Source organism: Ptychodera flava, unplaced genomic scaffold (assembly GCF_041260155.1).
Source record: "Ptychodera flava strain L36383 unplaced genomic scaffold, AS_Pfla_20210202 Scaffold_33__1_contigs__length_2856901_pilon, whole genome shotgun sequence".
Taxonomy (NCBI): domain Eukaryota; kingdom Metazoa; phylum Hemichordata; class Enteropneusta; family Ptychoderidae; genus Ptychodera; species Ptychodera flava.
The window spans coordinates 1,650,459-1,665,983 of NW_027248355.1; positions in this window are offsets into that span (position 1 = coordinate 1,650,459).

Genomic DNA, 15,525 nt, shown 5'->3' on the forward strand with positions numbered 1-15,525 from the left:
CTACATTCAGGACGGGCTGTGACGTGCAGTAATTAGTAGGCAAATCAGGTGGTTTTCACCGTGGGCAGAGCTCGGTGCCGGCATGATACTGAACTTTAATAGTAAGCCTGTCACCTTGAAGGTAATACTGTAGGTTAAACGAGGACTTCAAACGAACGATGGTACAAACAATACCACAAGTGAAACGTACACATAGAACTACACGCGTTCCTACGTTGTGCCCGCCTGGGCCACGCGATTAAAATATGACTGATACTGCTGGATAGTGTTAACTGGATCGGGAAACAGTCAATTAATAATTTAATTGACTACCTTGGTGATTGGCAACTCCTGTCCAACGACGTCATACGCAAAGCAGGCCAAAAGACAAAAGCCCCCAAAGATATTGACAGCTGGCCAGGGGTCACCATGAATACGTAATGAAGCTTCACTACGCAGAAATCGCGGTGTCAAGCCCTTCTTAACCGGTCAAATCCTCTTGGCATTTCCTCTCATGGAAAATATGGAGAGGAAGAAAGGGGATTACTCAATTTTTTGTACGAAATAAATTGAAAAACCTCTCAGATTGCGCCAACGCACACATCAATTTCTCAACATTTTCTCATGCTCTCCCCCTTGCGAGGAAAAACTGAAATTTTGTGAATTCATTTTTTGTTATCACAGAAACATAGTGCCCCTTTGGGGGAGCGAGTCGAGCGCCCTCAAAGGGAGTAATTAAGTTTTTCAGAGTTGTGACCTTTGACATCAAACTTTCAGTCGAGTTAGCCTGTGTTTGCAGCTCGTCTGAGTTTTGGCAATCTTTGAACCTACCCGTTTTGTCTTTTTTCGGACATTACCACCGAGACACAGTTTGGTGGCCATTCCTCTAGCTACCGATCAAGATCAATACTCATCTTAGTTCTTACAACCACAACATCGACATTTTCCTCAACATGCTGAGCTGAGTCGCGTAGCCGCAGCTAAGAAGCCAACATCACGTGGCAGGCCGAGAGGTAGAAAAGCTTCGAATCCACCTCCTGACGGACTGGATCAGCTTGTTTCATCGGACATTGCTTCCGAATTTTTGTCAGAGTTCCGAGCATTAAGAGAAGAAGTGAATAGCATCAAGACCGACATTCATTCAAGTCGGAATTTATCCACAGACGCTGGGACTGAAACTCAAACTACCACGCCAAATCAAGACGGGAACAGTCATGTTGCAAATGCTACAAACTTGCAACATTCTGGCGCCAATGAACCTGCCGCGCCAAACATCGATCAGCTGAGAAGCATGATGGCAGCAGACACCCAACTTCACCGTGAATTGCGAGAGGCACAGCACAGCTATGTTCCCAATTTTCTCAACACAACGCAGGACATTGGTTCTAATTTTAAGTTGGGTAAGTCTCAACGTTTTCTCACGAGAAAAGACAAAGCTACTGTGTCGGTTTCACGGCCCATATTACGGCACAACCACGACCATTCGGGGCCGGCAAGGAAATCAGTTACGATTCTATGACTATGAACGAATTCGTTGAGGGCTGTACATCGATTTTGCTTTCGGACACGATCTCAGACACCGAGAAGCCGGTACGCTTACGACATTTGAACATGCTCATGCGGTTTGCATCAGTCTATCCATGGGACGCAGTCTTGAAGTTCCACGGCGCCTTTTTACAAGATATCGAGTGTGGCCATCGGAGTTGGGATAGCGATGGCCACGACCTAAAAGAACTGTACCTGTACCCCAGGGCATCTGAGGTCAAACATAAGTCCCACACATTAACGAAATCAGGCGACCTAATCCAGTTTTGTTGGGCATTCAATCAGGAAGGTCGATGCAACGATGGTAATTCATGCAAGTATAAACATATCTGCAGTGCTTGCCACAAGTTCAGAAAGTCGCAGGAGACTCACCCTAAGCTAAAATGCCCGTACAATGACCCTAAGTTCAGAGAAGAGCGGTCAAAGCAGCAGCCCGAAAAGAAAACCAGGTTAGAAACAGAAGTATTTTTAGCCAGAGACACGACTGCTTGTCACAAGTTAATCCACAGGTCGTTTATTTCTGTGAGTTGTGTATCTTGTTGATTTTGTGGCCATTTTGCGGGTCACCTACAATAAATGAGGTGTTCCCGCCTCAGACTGCCAAGCTCCCTGTTGTCTCATTTGTTCTACAAGTAATTAATTCATGTTAATTGACTTGAGGTCAATACACATTTTGACAATTAACCATACCATATCCAGGCTCTTTAGAAGGTGGCAGCTGAAAAAAATGACACAAGAAGATCACTGATTTTCTGTTCCTGCATATTCTTTGGTCTTCAATATCTGGCAAACTGAGAATTGTTTTCACAAATTGTATTCTCATTGTTTGGTTGTTGAATATTGTGACTCTAACAATGATCATGCAAAAATGTAATTAAAATATCAGTGATAAATGTCATTTTCAAACGCTTTACTGAGTTTAAAATAAATTAAAACATCTTTCATATTGCACCATTACACACAAACACCGATTTCTCAAAGGTTTTGATATGAGTGATAACCCTCACGCTTGCTTTCCCCTTGGGGTCTTCTACTAAATGTAGCTAGTAAGAAAACAAATTAAAAACACTTCTCAGATTTTACCAGACTGCAGCATTGCACACATCAATTTCAGGACAAAGGTCATACCTTTGATTTGGAATACTGGCATTTATTTCGTTCATATGGAGAATAAAATCATGATAAATTATCAAAAGATACAGTTGTTGTCCCTTAAATATTGACATAAATCCATGTCCAACAATTTCGGACAAGTGTTTATGCAGACAAAGTGTGAAATACATTTGCACATAAACAATATATAAAAGGGAAAACTGTTTTCTTAAAAACGTTACTCCTAGACACTGTGAACATCAGATTTGCCTTAAACTTATACAGATAGCCTCCTAGGCTGGTAAAGAAACGTATTGGAACCAAACAAACGATTTCTTTTCTTAGCTCTTACCATTGTTTTTGTCAGGACGTGACCTGCTTAAATGATACAGATAGTGAGAGTTTCCTTTATTTCGAATGCAATTAGGAACATCAAGGCGGAACAATTCAAAATCAATACTTAAGAAGCCGCTACAAGGACAACGTTTTTCTTGTTCCAGAAAACAGAAATTATGCCTAGTCACTGAAAATACACTTGAGAGAGTGAGAGAGTACAGTGCGGCTCTGTTTTCAAACACCCTCACATCGTATATCACTAGAATTCAGTGTTTGGTTTTCTTAGACCATAATACAGCTCACGAGAACTTGGTACGGTAATACCGTTTTATCCTCATTCATCTCTTCATAGAAGGTGGCATATGGCGGGACAAAGATGTATAACCATTAAAGTGCGCATATCGACAATGCTCTATGATGATTGGCTCGTGACGGACATGTTTTTGTGATCTTAGTTGTACGTGTACACATCAAGCCTGTTACAACGGGAGATGTTCATGTAAACTAGTGAAATTTTCTAATTCGAAAGACTCGGTTCAATTATCAGAATTATTTGCTCCGATTTTTTAAAATCAGATTAAATCGCATTTCTTATTAACACTGGCCATTTTCATCTGTATGTGATACCTTAATAAAGGTAATTTCAGAAAAGTTTTTTTCAGTGTACACGACTTTGCATGTTTCAGTTCCTGAGATACAAGTGAGAAGTCAATGACTGAGAGGAGTTGAATTCTTAACACTAAATCTACAGATAATAGTTTAAATTACAGTAAATTCTTATCGGTAGAGCGATAAAAAGAGTCGTAACAATGCGACAAAAATCTGTGGACATGAAAACACACTCCTTCCAATGGGGTCATGCTAGGGCACCCTTTTGTTCGAGTTGTCATTGGAATGTGAATTGCTGTCGTTTTTCAAAGCTTAGATGAGTTAGTTCAAACCAAAATTCAAAATGTGTTTTAGGGTGATACTTGTTTCGTCGAGGGTCTTGTTTCTTACTTTTATTATCAAACACACAAATATCGTCTAACTTTAAATGCATAAACCGTGCAGAAGTCCGACCATTGAATGCATGTCAAGTCCTGGTTAGGTCAGGTCGAGTAGGCAGCTTTGTTTGAGCTTTCAACAGAATTATTCATTACAAGTCTTTTCTATTTCGTTATTCAGTGCCTGGGTGTGGACCTGTCAGGTTAAATTCAATGCATGCTGTCTGAAACAACCTGGCAGTACAGTAAAAAAATTCAAGGCCGACTAGCGGGAAATACAACACTCGTTAAAATAAAGACTGCAAAGTTAAAACAAAAACATAAAAAACTAACCGACCAGCGGGAAATACAACACTTGCAAAGCAGAGACTAAAATGCGCAGACGTTTCGGGTGCAACCCTTCGTCACTACTAAAACTCGCTAGAGAAACGTGAAGACACTAGAAAGAAAAAACAGCCAATCAAAGCCAATCCAAGCGTTAATTCATACCGGCTGGTGCCAGAGTATCGAGTTTGAAAATAGTGGCCTATTCGAGTTTATGGCGGGTAGAGTCGGTGGTGGAAATTATAGCAGACACTGCCATGTCAGACCGACCGCGGTGGGGTGGTTGTAAAAAAAATGCTTGGCCACCGGGTATGCGAGCTTGTTGTCGGTGACAGTGCGAAGGTGCTCAGCAAAGCGATCACCTAGGCGACGCTTTGTTTCGCCAATATATAGCATGCTGCAGCGTCTGCATTTGATGCAATAGATGATATTAGCCGACGTGCATGTGAACACGCCGGAAACATTGACTCTACCACGCGGGCCCTGAATGAAATTGGTTGAAAAGTATACGGGCAGGTGTTACACACTCGACGGCCAAATGATTATGTTCCATTAGCGCTGTCGCGATTAGGTAAAGTGGCACGCACCAGCCGGTCTTTGATGTTCGTGTCACGTCGAAATACCATGACGGAAGGTGCGGAAAAATATGCTGTGTATTTAGGGAGTTGGTTAAGATGGCAAAACCCCTCAAAGATGATTTTACTGATTCTATATGGTTAAAAGGATGGTATGTAAATACAAGAGAAATGCGATCGCATTGAGGAAGAGTGGTTGACTTAACGGCATCGGGGTCCAGACACTTCGCACCAAAACCAGTTCGCCCCACACAACTTCGTCCCAAAACCATTTCGTACCAAAACCACCTCGTCCCAAGTACTACTTCGCCCAACCCCACTTCGCCCTAAGTACCACATCGTACTAAAACCACTTCGCCCAAAGTATGGTACCGTCAACTCGTCCTGAAACAACGATGTTACGACGTATCATAAGGTTGTTTTTACCTGCAACTTGGAAGCATTAATGTGTTAGGACATTTTGGCTACCACGAACCATTTATTGTTGCATGAAACCATAAACGATAGAATAAGAAAATAGAAACACGCAAATGCTACAACTCAGGTGCCTTGCGCGGAATTGCACGGTGTCAATTTCGCGAAATGCGTACACTTTCAAGATTTCAGTCCCAGGATGACAGAAAGGTGGTTATTTGCAGCTTTACCAGTGGCGATAAGTTTCGGGCAAAGTGGTTTGGGGACATGACTTTTGGGGCGAAGTGGTTTTGGTACGAGGTTGTTTTGGTGCGAAGTGGTTTTGGTGCGAAATGGTATGGGACGAGATGGTATGGTGCGAAGTGGTTTTGGTGCGAAGTGTCTGGGAACCAACGCATCTCCTGTGTTAGTGGTTCGACGCGCTGTTTAGCCTGTCCACTACCGAGCGGGGATAACCCCGAGCCGAGAACTAATGATAATATTTTTCCTTTCAGTAAATTCTTATCGGTAGAGCGATAAAAAGAGTCGTCACAATGCCACAAAAATCTGTGGACATGAAAACACACTCCTTCCAATGGGGTCATGCTAAGGCACCCTTTTGTTCGAGTTGTCATCGTAATGTAAATTGCTGTCGTTTTTCAAAGCTTAGGGACTGGTCAGTTTCTTCGGCCTGGGGGGGGCCGGTGGATTATTTTTTGCCGACGTCAAAAAGTGGCTGACCCCCCCTATTCCAAATTTTGAAAACAGGGTGACCCCCCCTATTCCAAATTTCGAAAACAGGGTGACCCCCCCCCCTGGGGCGCGACATAGGTAAAATAAAAGGTGGACATAACGTCATATATATATATATATAGGTAAAATAAAAGGTGGACATGTCGTCATATATATATATATATATATATATATATATATATATATATATATATATATATATATATATGTATTATATTTTACATTTTACATACCGGTATATTTATATTTTAAATAGTCATTCTATGTTTTAATGAAATTGTTGACATGTCAGTTGTAAGATAGGACTTTCAAAGTGTCAATCTTAAAGTTTGAATACAGTACATTTGAATGAGCTGTATTTTGAATGAGCTGTGAATGTATTTCACACTTTCTATGCTTAACCAGATGTCCTGAACTGTTGTACAGAAAAGGATGTCAATCATTAATATCAAAGAGGAAAAAGCAGTGAATCAAAAACTTTGATGGGTGTTAAGACTTGCCAACCATCCAATTAGATTTCCTGAGGAGCCATAGAGAGCTTTTTTAGCCAAATCTGATGTGTACAGTGTCTGAGAGGACCTTTTCTTGTAACATTGAAACCATAAAAGCACAGCTAATAATGACAAAAACTGCCTTTTTTAACTGTTATTTTGTTCATAAAAAAGCATCTTTCTACAGAAAACCTGTGAAACAAAGGAAATAATTGTATCAATGAGAAGGAAAGATATCTTGTCATTTTTGTATCTCTAAAATAAGTCACTGTATCAAATATATATATTGTGGAAATATTTGTGCAAGTTGCTTTCTCATACTGAATTCTCATAGAGAGAACAGAATTTGTCATCCTTTTCATATGAAATGCAGATTTCATAATGGTACACTTTCACTTAGCAAACATCAAGATATCTCTGATTTATTCAAGTATGGCGCCCGAAGGGCGCGCCGAAAAATATGAAACATCCTGATATCTCTGATATATATGCCTGGTATATTAAAGTCATGCACCTGAAGGGCATGCTGAAAAATGTCTGATATATTAAAGTAATGCGCTTGAAGAGCACGCTGAAAAATATTGAACATACAGATATCTCTGATGTATGTATGCTTGATATGTTAAAGTTGGGCGTGCTGAAAAATATGACTGATTATTATAGTTACGCGCCCGAAGGGCGCGCCGAAAAATACAACTGAATGATGAAATTTGTGGCTGACACTAGCATTTTAGGCAATGATGAGCCTGTGTCAAATTCAAAAACACACTGACCCCCCCTATTGGGCATTTCAAAAACATGGTGACCCCCCCTATCACCAAAGTCAAAAACAGGGTGACCCCCCCCCCCATGAATCCACCGCCCCCCCCCAGGCTGAAGAAACTGACCAGTCCCTTAGATGAGTTACTTCAAACCAAAATTCAAAATGTGTTTTAGGCTGAATCTTGTTTCTTACTTTCATTCTGAAACACACAAATATCGTCTAACTTTAAATGCATAAGCCGTGCAGACGTCCGACCATTGAATGCATGTCACGTCCTGGTTATGTCATGTCGAGTAGGCAGCTTTGTTTGAGCTTTCAACAGAATTATTCATTACAAGTCTTTTCTATTTCGTTATTCAGTGCCTGGGTGTGGACCTGTCTGGTTGAATTCAATATATGCTGTCTGAAACAACCTGGCAGTACAGTAGAAAAATTGGCCGACAAGCGGGAAATACAATACTCGTTAAAATAAAGACTGCAAAGTTAAAACAAATACAGTAAAAAACTAACCGACCAGCGGGAAATACAACACTTCCAAAGCAGAGACTAAAATGTGCAGACGTTTCGGGTACAACCCTTCGTCACTACTAAAACTCGCTAGAGAAACGTGAAGACACTAGAAAGAAAAACAGCCAATCAAAGCCAATGCAAGCGTTAATTCATACCGGCTGGTGCCAGAGTATCGAGTTTGAAAATAGTGGCCTATTCGAGTTTATGGCGGGTAGAGTCGGTGGTGGAAATTATAGCAGACATTGCCATGTCAGACCGACCGCGTAGGGTGGTGTGAAAAAAAAAAAAGCTTGGCCACCGGGTATGTGAGCTTGTTGTCGGTGACAGTGCGAAGGTGTTCAGCAAAGCGATCACCTAGGCGACGCTTTGTTTCGCCAATATATAGCATGATGCAGCGTTTAGCTTTGTCCATTACAGGGCGGAGATAACCCCGAGCCGAGAACCAAGTTCTAATAGTGTTTAGCTGCTGCTCAAAATCCTTTTGGCCATAGCAATGCGCCTAGCGCGTAGAAACTGAAGATGGAATGGATTCCTTGCACGACGGGGTGAGATGAGCTGAATAGAACGTAGGTATGAGAGTCTGTGGATTTATAATGTATGGAGGTAGACAGCGAGTCCCCATTGATCTAAACTGATATGTCGAGAAATGCAACCGATATGTCTGAAACGGTGGAAGTAAATTCCAGTGCGGGGTGAAAACATGAAACAAAATCTACACAATTATCCAATTCTGTAAGTAAACAAGATGCTGCACCACAGCAGTCATCAATATACCGTATAAAGAGCTCAGGAATGTGACCAGTATATGTTTGTATTATCTGTTTTTCGATGTAACCAACAAAGTCAACCACTCGTTCTCAATGCGATCGCATTCCTCTTCTATTAACATACCACCCTTTTAACCATAGAATCCGCAAAAACCCTCTTTGAGTTTTCCTGTCTAAGTGACTCACCTAATACCCAGCATATTTTCTCTGTATTCCCATCATGACTGTTCGACGTGACTCAAATATCAAAGACCGGCCTGTGAGTTCTAGTTTACCTAATCGCGACCGCGCAACAGGAACGTTATCCGTTGGCCGTCGAGTGTGTAACACCTGCCCGTATACTTTTACATCCAATTACATTCAGGGCCCGCGTGGTAGAGTCAATGTTTCCGGCGTGTTCACATGCACGTCGGCTAATATCATCTATTGCATCAAATGCGTACGCTGCAGCATGCTATAGATTGGCGAAACAAAGTGTCGCCTAAGCGATCGCTTTGCTGAGCACCTTCGCACTGTGACCGACAACAAGCTCGCATACCCGGTGGCCAAGCATTTTTTTACACCACCCGACCGCGGTCGGTCTGACATGGCAATGTCTGCTATAATTTCCACCACCGACTCTACCCGCCATAAACTCGAACAGGCCACTATTTTCAAATTCGATACTCTGGCACCAGCCGGTATGAATGCATATTTTAACGCTTCGATTGACTTTGATTGGCTGTTTTTCTTTCTTGTGTCTTCACGTTTCTCAAACGAGTTTTAGTAGTGACGAAGGGTTGCACCCAAAACGTCTGCGGATTTTAGTCTCTGCTTTGCAAGTGTTGTATTTCCCGTCGGTCGGTTAGTATTTTACTGTATTTGTTTTAACTTTGCAGTCTTTATTTTAACTACTATTGTATTTCCCGCTAGTCGGCCAATTTTTTACTGCATTCAGTTACACTTGCTGCAGTTTTATTCCTCTTTTGAGGTAGTTTGTAACTTTTAACCTGGCAGTAATTGTTTGCGGTCAGTTGTGGTCAACTCTTGTGAGAGAATATAGGGCGGGTCTGTTTGCAAAACCCCGTAATATCGTCTATCACCAAGTACAAGCCTTTGTTTTTCTATTAACCATAATACAGCTCACGAGAACTTGGTACGGTAATACCGTTTTATCCTCATTCATCTCTTCATAGAAGGTGGCATATGGCGGGACAAAGATGTATAACCATTAAAGTGCGCATATCGACAATGCTCTATGAAGATCGGCCCTTGACCGACATATAATTGTGACCTTGGATGTCTATGTACACATCTAGCCTGTTGCAACGGAATATGTTCGCGTTAAATAGTGTAAATTTCTAATTCGAAAGACTCGGTTCAATTATCAGAATTATTTGCTCCGATTTTTAAAATCAGATTAAATCGCATTTCTTATTAACACTGGCCATTTTCATCTGTATGTGATACCTTAATAAAGGTAATTTCAGAAATGTTTTTTAGTGTACACGACTTTGCACGTTTCAGTTCCTGAGAAACAAGTCAAAAAGAGTCGTAAAAATGCGACAAAATCTGTGGACATGAAAAACACACTCCTTCCAATGGGGTCATGCTAGGGCACCCTTTTGTTCGAGTTGTCATTGGAATGTAAATTGCTGTTGTTTTTTAAATCTTAGATGAGTCAGTTCATACCAAAATTCAAAATGTGTTGTAGGGTGATACTTGTTTCGTCGAGGGTCTTGTTTTTTACTTTTATTATCAAACACACAAATATCGTCTAACTTTAATGCATAAACCGTGCAGACGTCCGACCATTGAATGCATGTCACGTCCTGGTTACGTCATGTCGCGTAGGCAGCTTTGTTTGAGCTTTCAACAGAATTATCATTACAAGTCTTTTCTATTTCGTTATTCAGTGCCTGGGTGTGGACCTGTCTGGTTGAATTCAAATCCTGCTGTCTGAAACAACCTGGCAGTACAGTAGAAATATTGGCCGACAAGCGGCAAATACAATACTCGTTAAAATAAAGACTGCAAAGTTAAAACAAATACATTAAAAAACTAACCGACCAGCGGGAAATACAACACTTGCAAAGCAGAGACTAAAATGCGCAGACGTTTCGGGTGCAACCCTTCGTCACTACTAAAACTCGCTAGAGAAACGTGAAGACACTAGAAAGAAAAAACAGCCAATCAAAGCCAATCCAAGCGTTAATTCATACCGGCTGGTGCCAGAGTATCGAGTTTGAAATAGTGGCCTGTTCGAGTTTATGGCGGGTAGAGTCGGTGGTGGAAATTATAGCAGACACTGCCATGTCAGACCGACCGCGGTGGGGTGGTGTAAAAAAAATGCTTGGCCACCGGGTATGCGAGCTTGTTGTCGGTGACAGTGCGAAGGTGCTCAGCAAAGCGATCGCCTAGGTGACGCTTTGTTTCACCAATATATAGCATGCTGCAGCGTCTGCATTTGATGCAATAGATAATATTAGCTGACGTGCATGTGAACACGCCAGAAACATTGACTCTACCACGCGGGCCCTGAATGAAATTGGTTGTAAAAGTATACGGGCAGGTGTTACACACTCGGCGGCCACATGATGATGTTCCAGTATAGCGCAGTCGCGATTAGGTAAACTGGCATGCACCACCAGCCGGTCTTTGATGTTCGTGTCACGTCGAAATACCATGACGGAAGGTGCGGAAAAATATGCTGTGTATTTGGGGAGTTGGTTAAGATTGCAAAACTCCTCAAAGATGATTTTACTGATTCTATGGTTAAAAGGATGGTATGTAAATACAAGAGAAATGCGATCGCATTGAGGAAGAGTGGTTGACTTAACGCATCCTCCTGTGTTAGTGGTTCGACGCGCTGTTTAGCTTTGTCCGCTACAGAGCGGGGATAACCCCTAGCCGAGAACTAATGATAATATTTTTCCTTTCAGTAAATTCTTATCAGTAGAGCGATAAAAGAGTCGTCACAATGCCACAAAAATCTGTGGACATGAAAACACACTCCTTCCAATGGGGTCATGCTAGGGCACCCTTTTGTTCGAGTTGTCATTGGAATGTAAATTGCTGTTGTCTTTTAAAACTTAGATGAGTTAGTTCAAACCAAAATTCAAAATGTGTTTTAGGCTGAATCTTGTTTCTTACTTTCATTCTGAAACACAACATATCGTCTAACTTTAAATGCACAAGCGTGCGGAGGCCACAGAGATCCAATTAGTCATCAGATATCTTTTTGCCAAACAAAGAAACTAACTAACAAATAAACGAGCCAACACATAGCATGAGCACCTATTCTTTTCAGACGATCAATCAGTGCCAAGACCACATGCGCATGTGTTACTCTCTTGTTGGTGATTGGATGATAGTTGTCAGACTTCTAATTGACTTTGTGAAATAAATTTGCGATATAACCGGTAAAGCTTTTTAGGTAAGAAAGCATCCAATGAAAATACATTTGTACATGTAAACATTATTCCTCCAATCAAGTGTCGGTGAACTGTACAGATGAACAAATACGAGAGAAATGAATAATTTGTTAGAGCTGTCCTTTTTGGCCTGAGAAGTCAGTTAGTGGGGACTGCGAGGGCTTGGCTATGGCTGTGTGTCGCAATCATGAGTCACGCGACCTTTTGTGTATTCAATTCAAATCAAATAAATTTAATTGAATTCAATTCAAATTATTGTATTGTCAGTTAATGAAATACGCACAATGGAAAATTTTCTGTAGGCGCCACAACACTCCCGACTAACATTATGCGCCCTCTGTGTAATTGTTGAAAAGAAGGATATTGCAGATGAGTGGTAATTTTATTTCTTTAAAACCATTCCGGGCTAGTGTTGCGGAACATGTCATAAATGTGCAATTGTCAGATAGGAAATACACATGTACATGATAAGTTAAAAGCATTCTCACAATAGTCTTGTAAATCTATATATAACTACAAATTTGGTTAACTGTCATACCTATGTGCACTGAAGTTTTTTAACCAGTAGTCATAGCTTATGCTTTAATTTTGAACGATCCTTGCATTGTCATGTTGGCAGAGGTACTTTGTTTCCTTTGAAGTCACAGTCTTCGAAACGTTGCAAGGGCATTATACTTTTTTCAAAAATAACTTTGGTGAACTTTGACCTAGGTTTCGAACTTTGACCTACGGTTTCCATGTCTGAGTCCTACTTCATAACAAGGTAGGGATCTACCTTGCTGGCAGTCTTGTGCATGTGTCCTTTCTGAAATTTCTTTCACAGTATTTTGTAACTTCATACAGAAAAAAAATGGTGAAAGGTTTCAAATAAAATAGCTTGCACTAGCTTTAGTCTAAATGTTTCGTTCTCAGTAAATTTTATGAGAAGAGAGTAGTGGCGAGACTGACAGCAAAAGGATTTTATTTTAATACTACTGAGTTGGCAGAAGTAGCAGTTTGTAGATGAGTACACCAATAAGCAAAACTACCGAGAATGATACTGTTTTGCTCCCATTTGATCGAAATTAGTACATACTAGTATTGGTACCAAACATCAAAGATGAATGTTTTTTCTATCTGTTGAGTGAAGTAAATTTTAGATTGAAATTATGACAATGATTTGTACACAGTACAAATCTGCACTTTCTACAAAAAATTTGTACACAGTACAGAATAACAAGAATGACAAGAGAAAATAAGGTATGCAACTTAGGTACTGAAAGTCAACTTTAGAAACATGCATATCAACTTCTATAGCAATGGGACAAGCAGATCCTACATATATTAGCAAATGTCAATAAAGATAATTTGCCAGAGAAGGCTTAACAAAAGAAAAGGTGGGAGAGTGGGAAAAAATAATGTACAAAAGATAAGGTTAAAAAAAATAATGCTACCTCATTAATCTTCTGCATCTCTCCCTCCCCCCCTTGGATATCAAATTTCCACCCCTTGGTATTGACCGTGTTACATAAAGAGATACAATGGCCAGATGGCAGGAAACCTAAAGTTGGTGAGCTATTAACAACCTTGGGGTTTTTTTTTAATGTTATCAGTGCTGTCATTCGAATGTAAACAACACTTAAGTTAGTTTGTAACAGATAGTGAAATGTCTTCCACTTTTCGGGTATTATGTCATCTGGAATTATTCAGCATCCAATTCTTACCATTTCATGTGTGTCTTACATCGAAAATTTGCAAAAATTGATCCGCAATGAAAAAGTTAACATTAGCTTTGCTTTCTGGAACACATTTTACTAGAAATTGATACCGACAATGACAAAATTATGTTCACAGCCTTAACCACTGTCTCACAACATATCCTAGGTTGTTATATGTCATTTACGATCATAGACTGAGAAAATTACCTAAATTTTACAAATTTGGGGTTTCCAAACACTCTCAGAAGAAGGTTTATCTAACTAATAACATCCTCCGGGACTTTTATACTAAAATTACAAAGCTATCATACAAGTAGTGCTGTGAACAATTTTTTCTTGACCAAAAATGGCAAAATTGTCTTAGAAATATGTTTTCTTGGCCGAAAATGACAAAATTTTATTTAAAATACAAATTTACATATTTCAGGACAATTTCCACATATCCAACTATTGTCATCCCTTGGCATCTGTACACCAAATTTAAAAGCTATCTGTCCAGCAGTTGTAAAGAGAAAATATTTTTTACGATTTTTTGACCAAAAATGACAGAAATCGCCCCAAAACGGTAATTTTGCCAATTTTGTCGTAATTTCAATAGATTAGAACCCTAGCAAATATCCAACCCAAATTTGAGGGCAATTGGGCCGGCGGTTTCAGAGAAGATTTTTTACTTATAATGAAAAAAATAACCAAAACATTCAGCAAATATACAAAATTCAAGATATCTTCACGATATACATAAAAATTTATAAGGTCTAGTTAGAGTACTAATTTTCAAAGCATTTAAAAAAGCGCTTCTTGAGTTATTAATTTTTGACCATTTTCACATTTTTAAGTTCATTTGCATAATCTGGGCAATGCAAAAGTATTTTAACATGATCCTATCTATAGCCAAGGATGCATCCGCATACCAAATACGAAGCTAAGTTGTTGATGTTGACGGACATACTCTACATACGTACATAGATACATACACATATACATACAGACACCATCGCCTTCAGCTTATGCGATAACCTCACATTGGTATACTAAATTTGAGCTGAAAAGGGAAATATCGATAAGTTTCTGACATTGGGACAGGCCGTATAATGTTTGAACACTGGTTCTATTCTTATTACCAGATCATTTATCAATGCTGCATTTTAATTTCATTAAATAGTTTAACGGTATTGTGATACATCGCATATCAGCTGTTTGCAATTACTTGACTTATGCATATGATAACTTTTGGGATGACTAAATTAAAATTACTCTGCAATGTTTTTTGATAATGAAAACAACGGTCCGAAGCCTTAATATAAAGCTACTACCATAGTGCAAAATTTACAGAGCCAATATCTACAGATAAATGTCTTTTCAAGAGATAATGCGTATATATATATGAACATTTAGAGGTTATTTTTATATCTTTGAACATCACATTAATTCCTTATATATCTTTTACAGCAATTATTGGCAAACTATGATGCACGCATAAATACTGCTCGTTTCAATATAAATGTACATGTTACAAAGGAACTCAAATATTACCAAACCTTCAAATGTTACTCCAAATATTACCGCTGGTCGAGGGGTCATGCTATTAATTATGTGCTACCAAGGTGACCACAAACTGTTGTTTGGTCCGGGGAGACGGGACCGATGCACGGAAGACTTTGTCGTCCCTTCTTGGCAATGATAACAACGTTCGCTTACATGTCGACTTACCGTATTTGAGCCGTTGCTAATGTACATCAAGGATGGACTATATGCCATGTCACCGTATAGAAAATTGGGTGTAATGGCGTACCTACATTTCAAAACAGATCCAAGCGCTTTTGAAAGTGCACCTCATATTACTTGCTGCGAAACAGTTTAGCGCATACGTGTGCATCGCGATCACTTGGCGCAGAAACCAA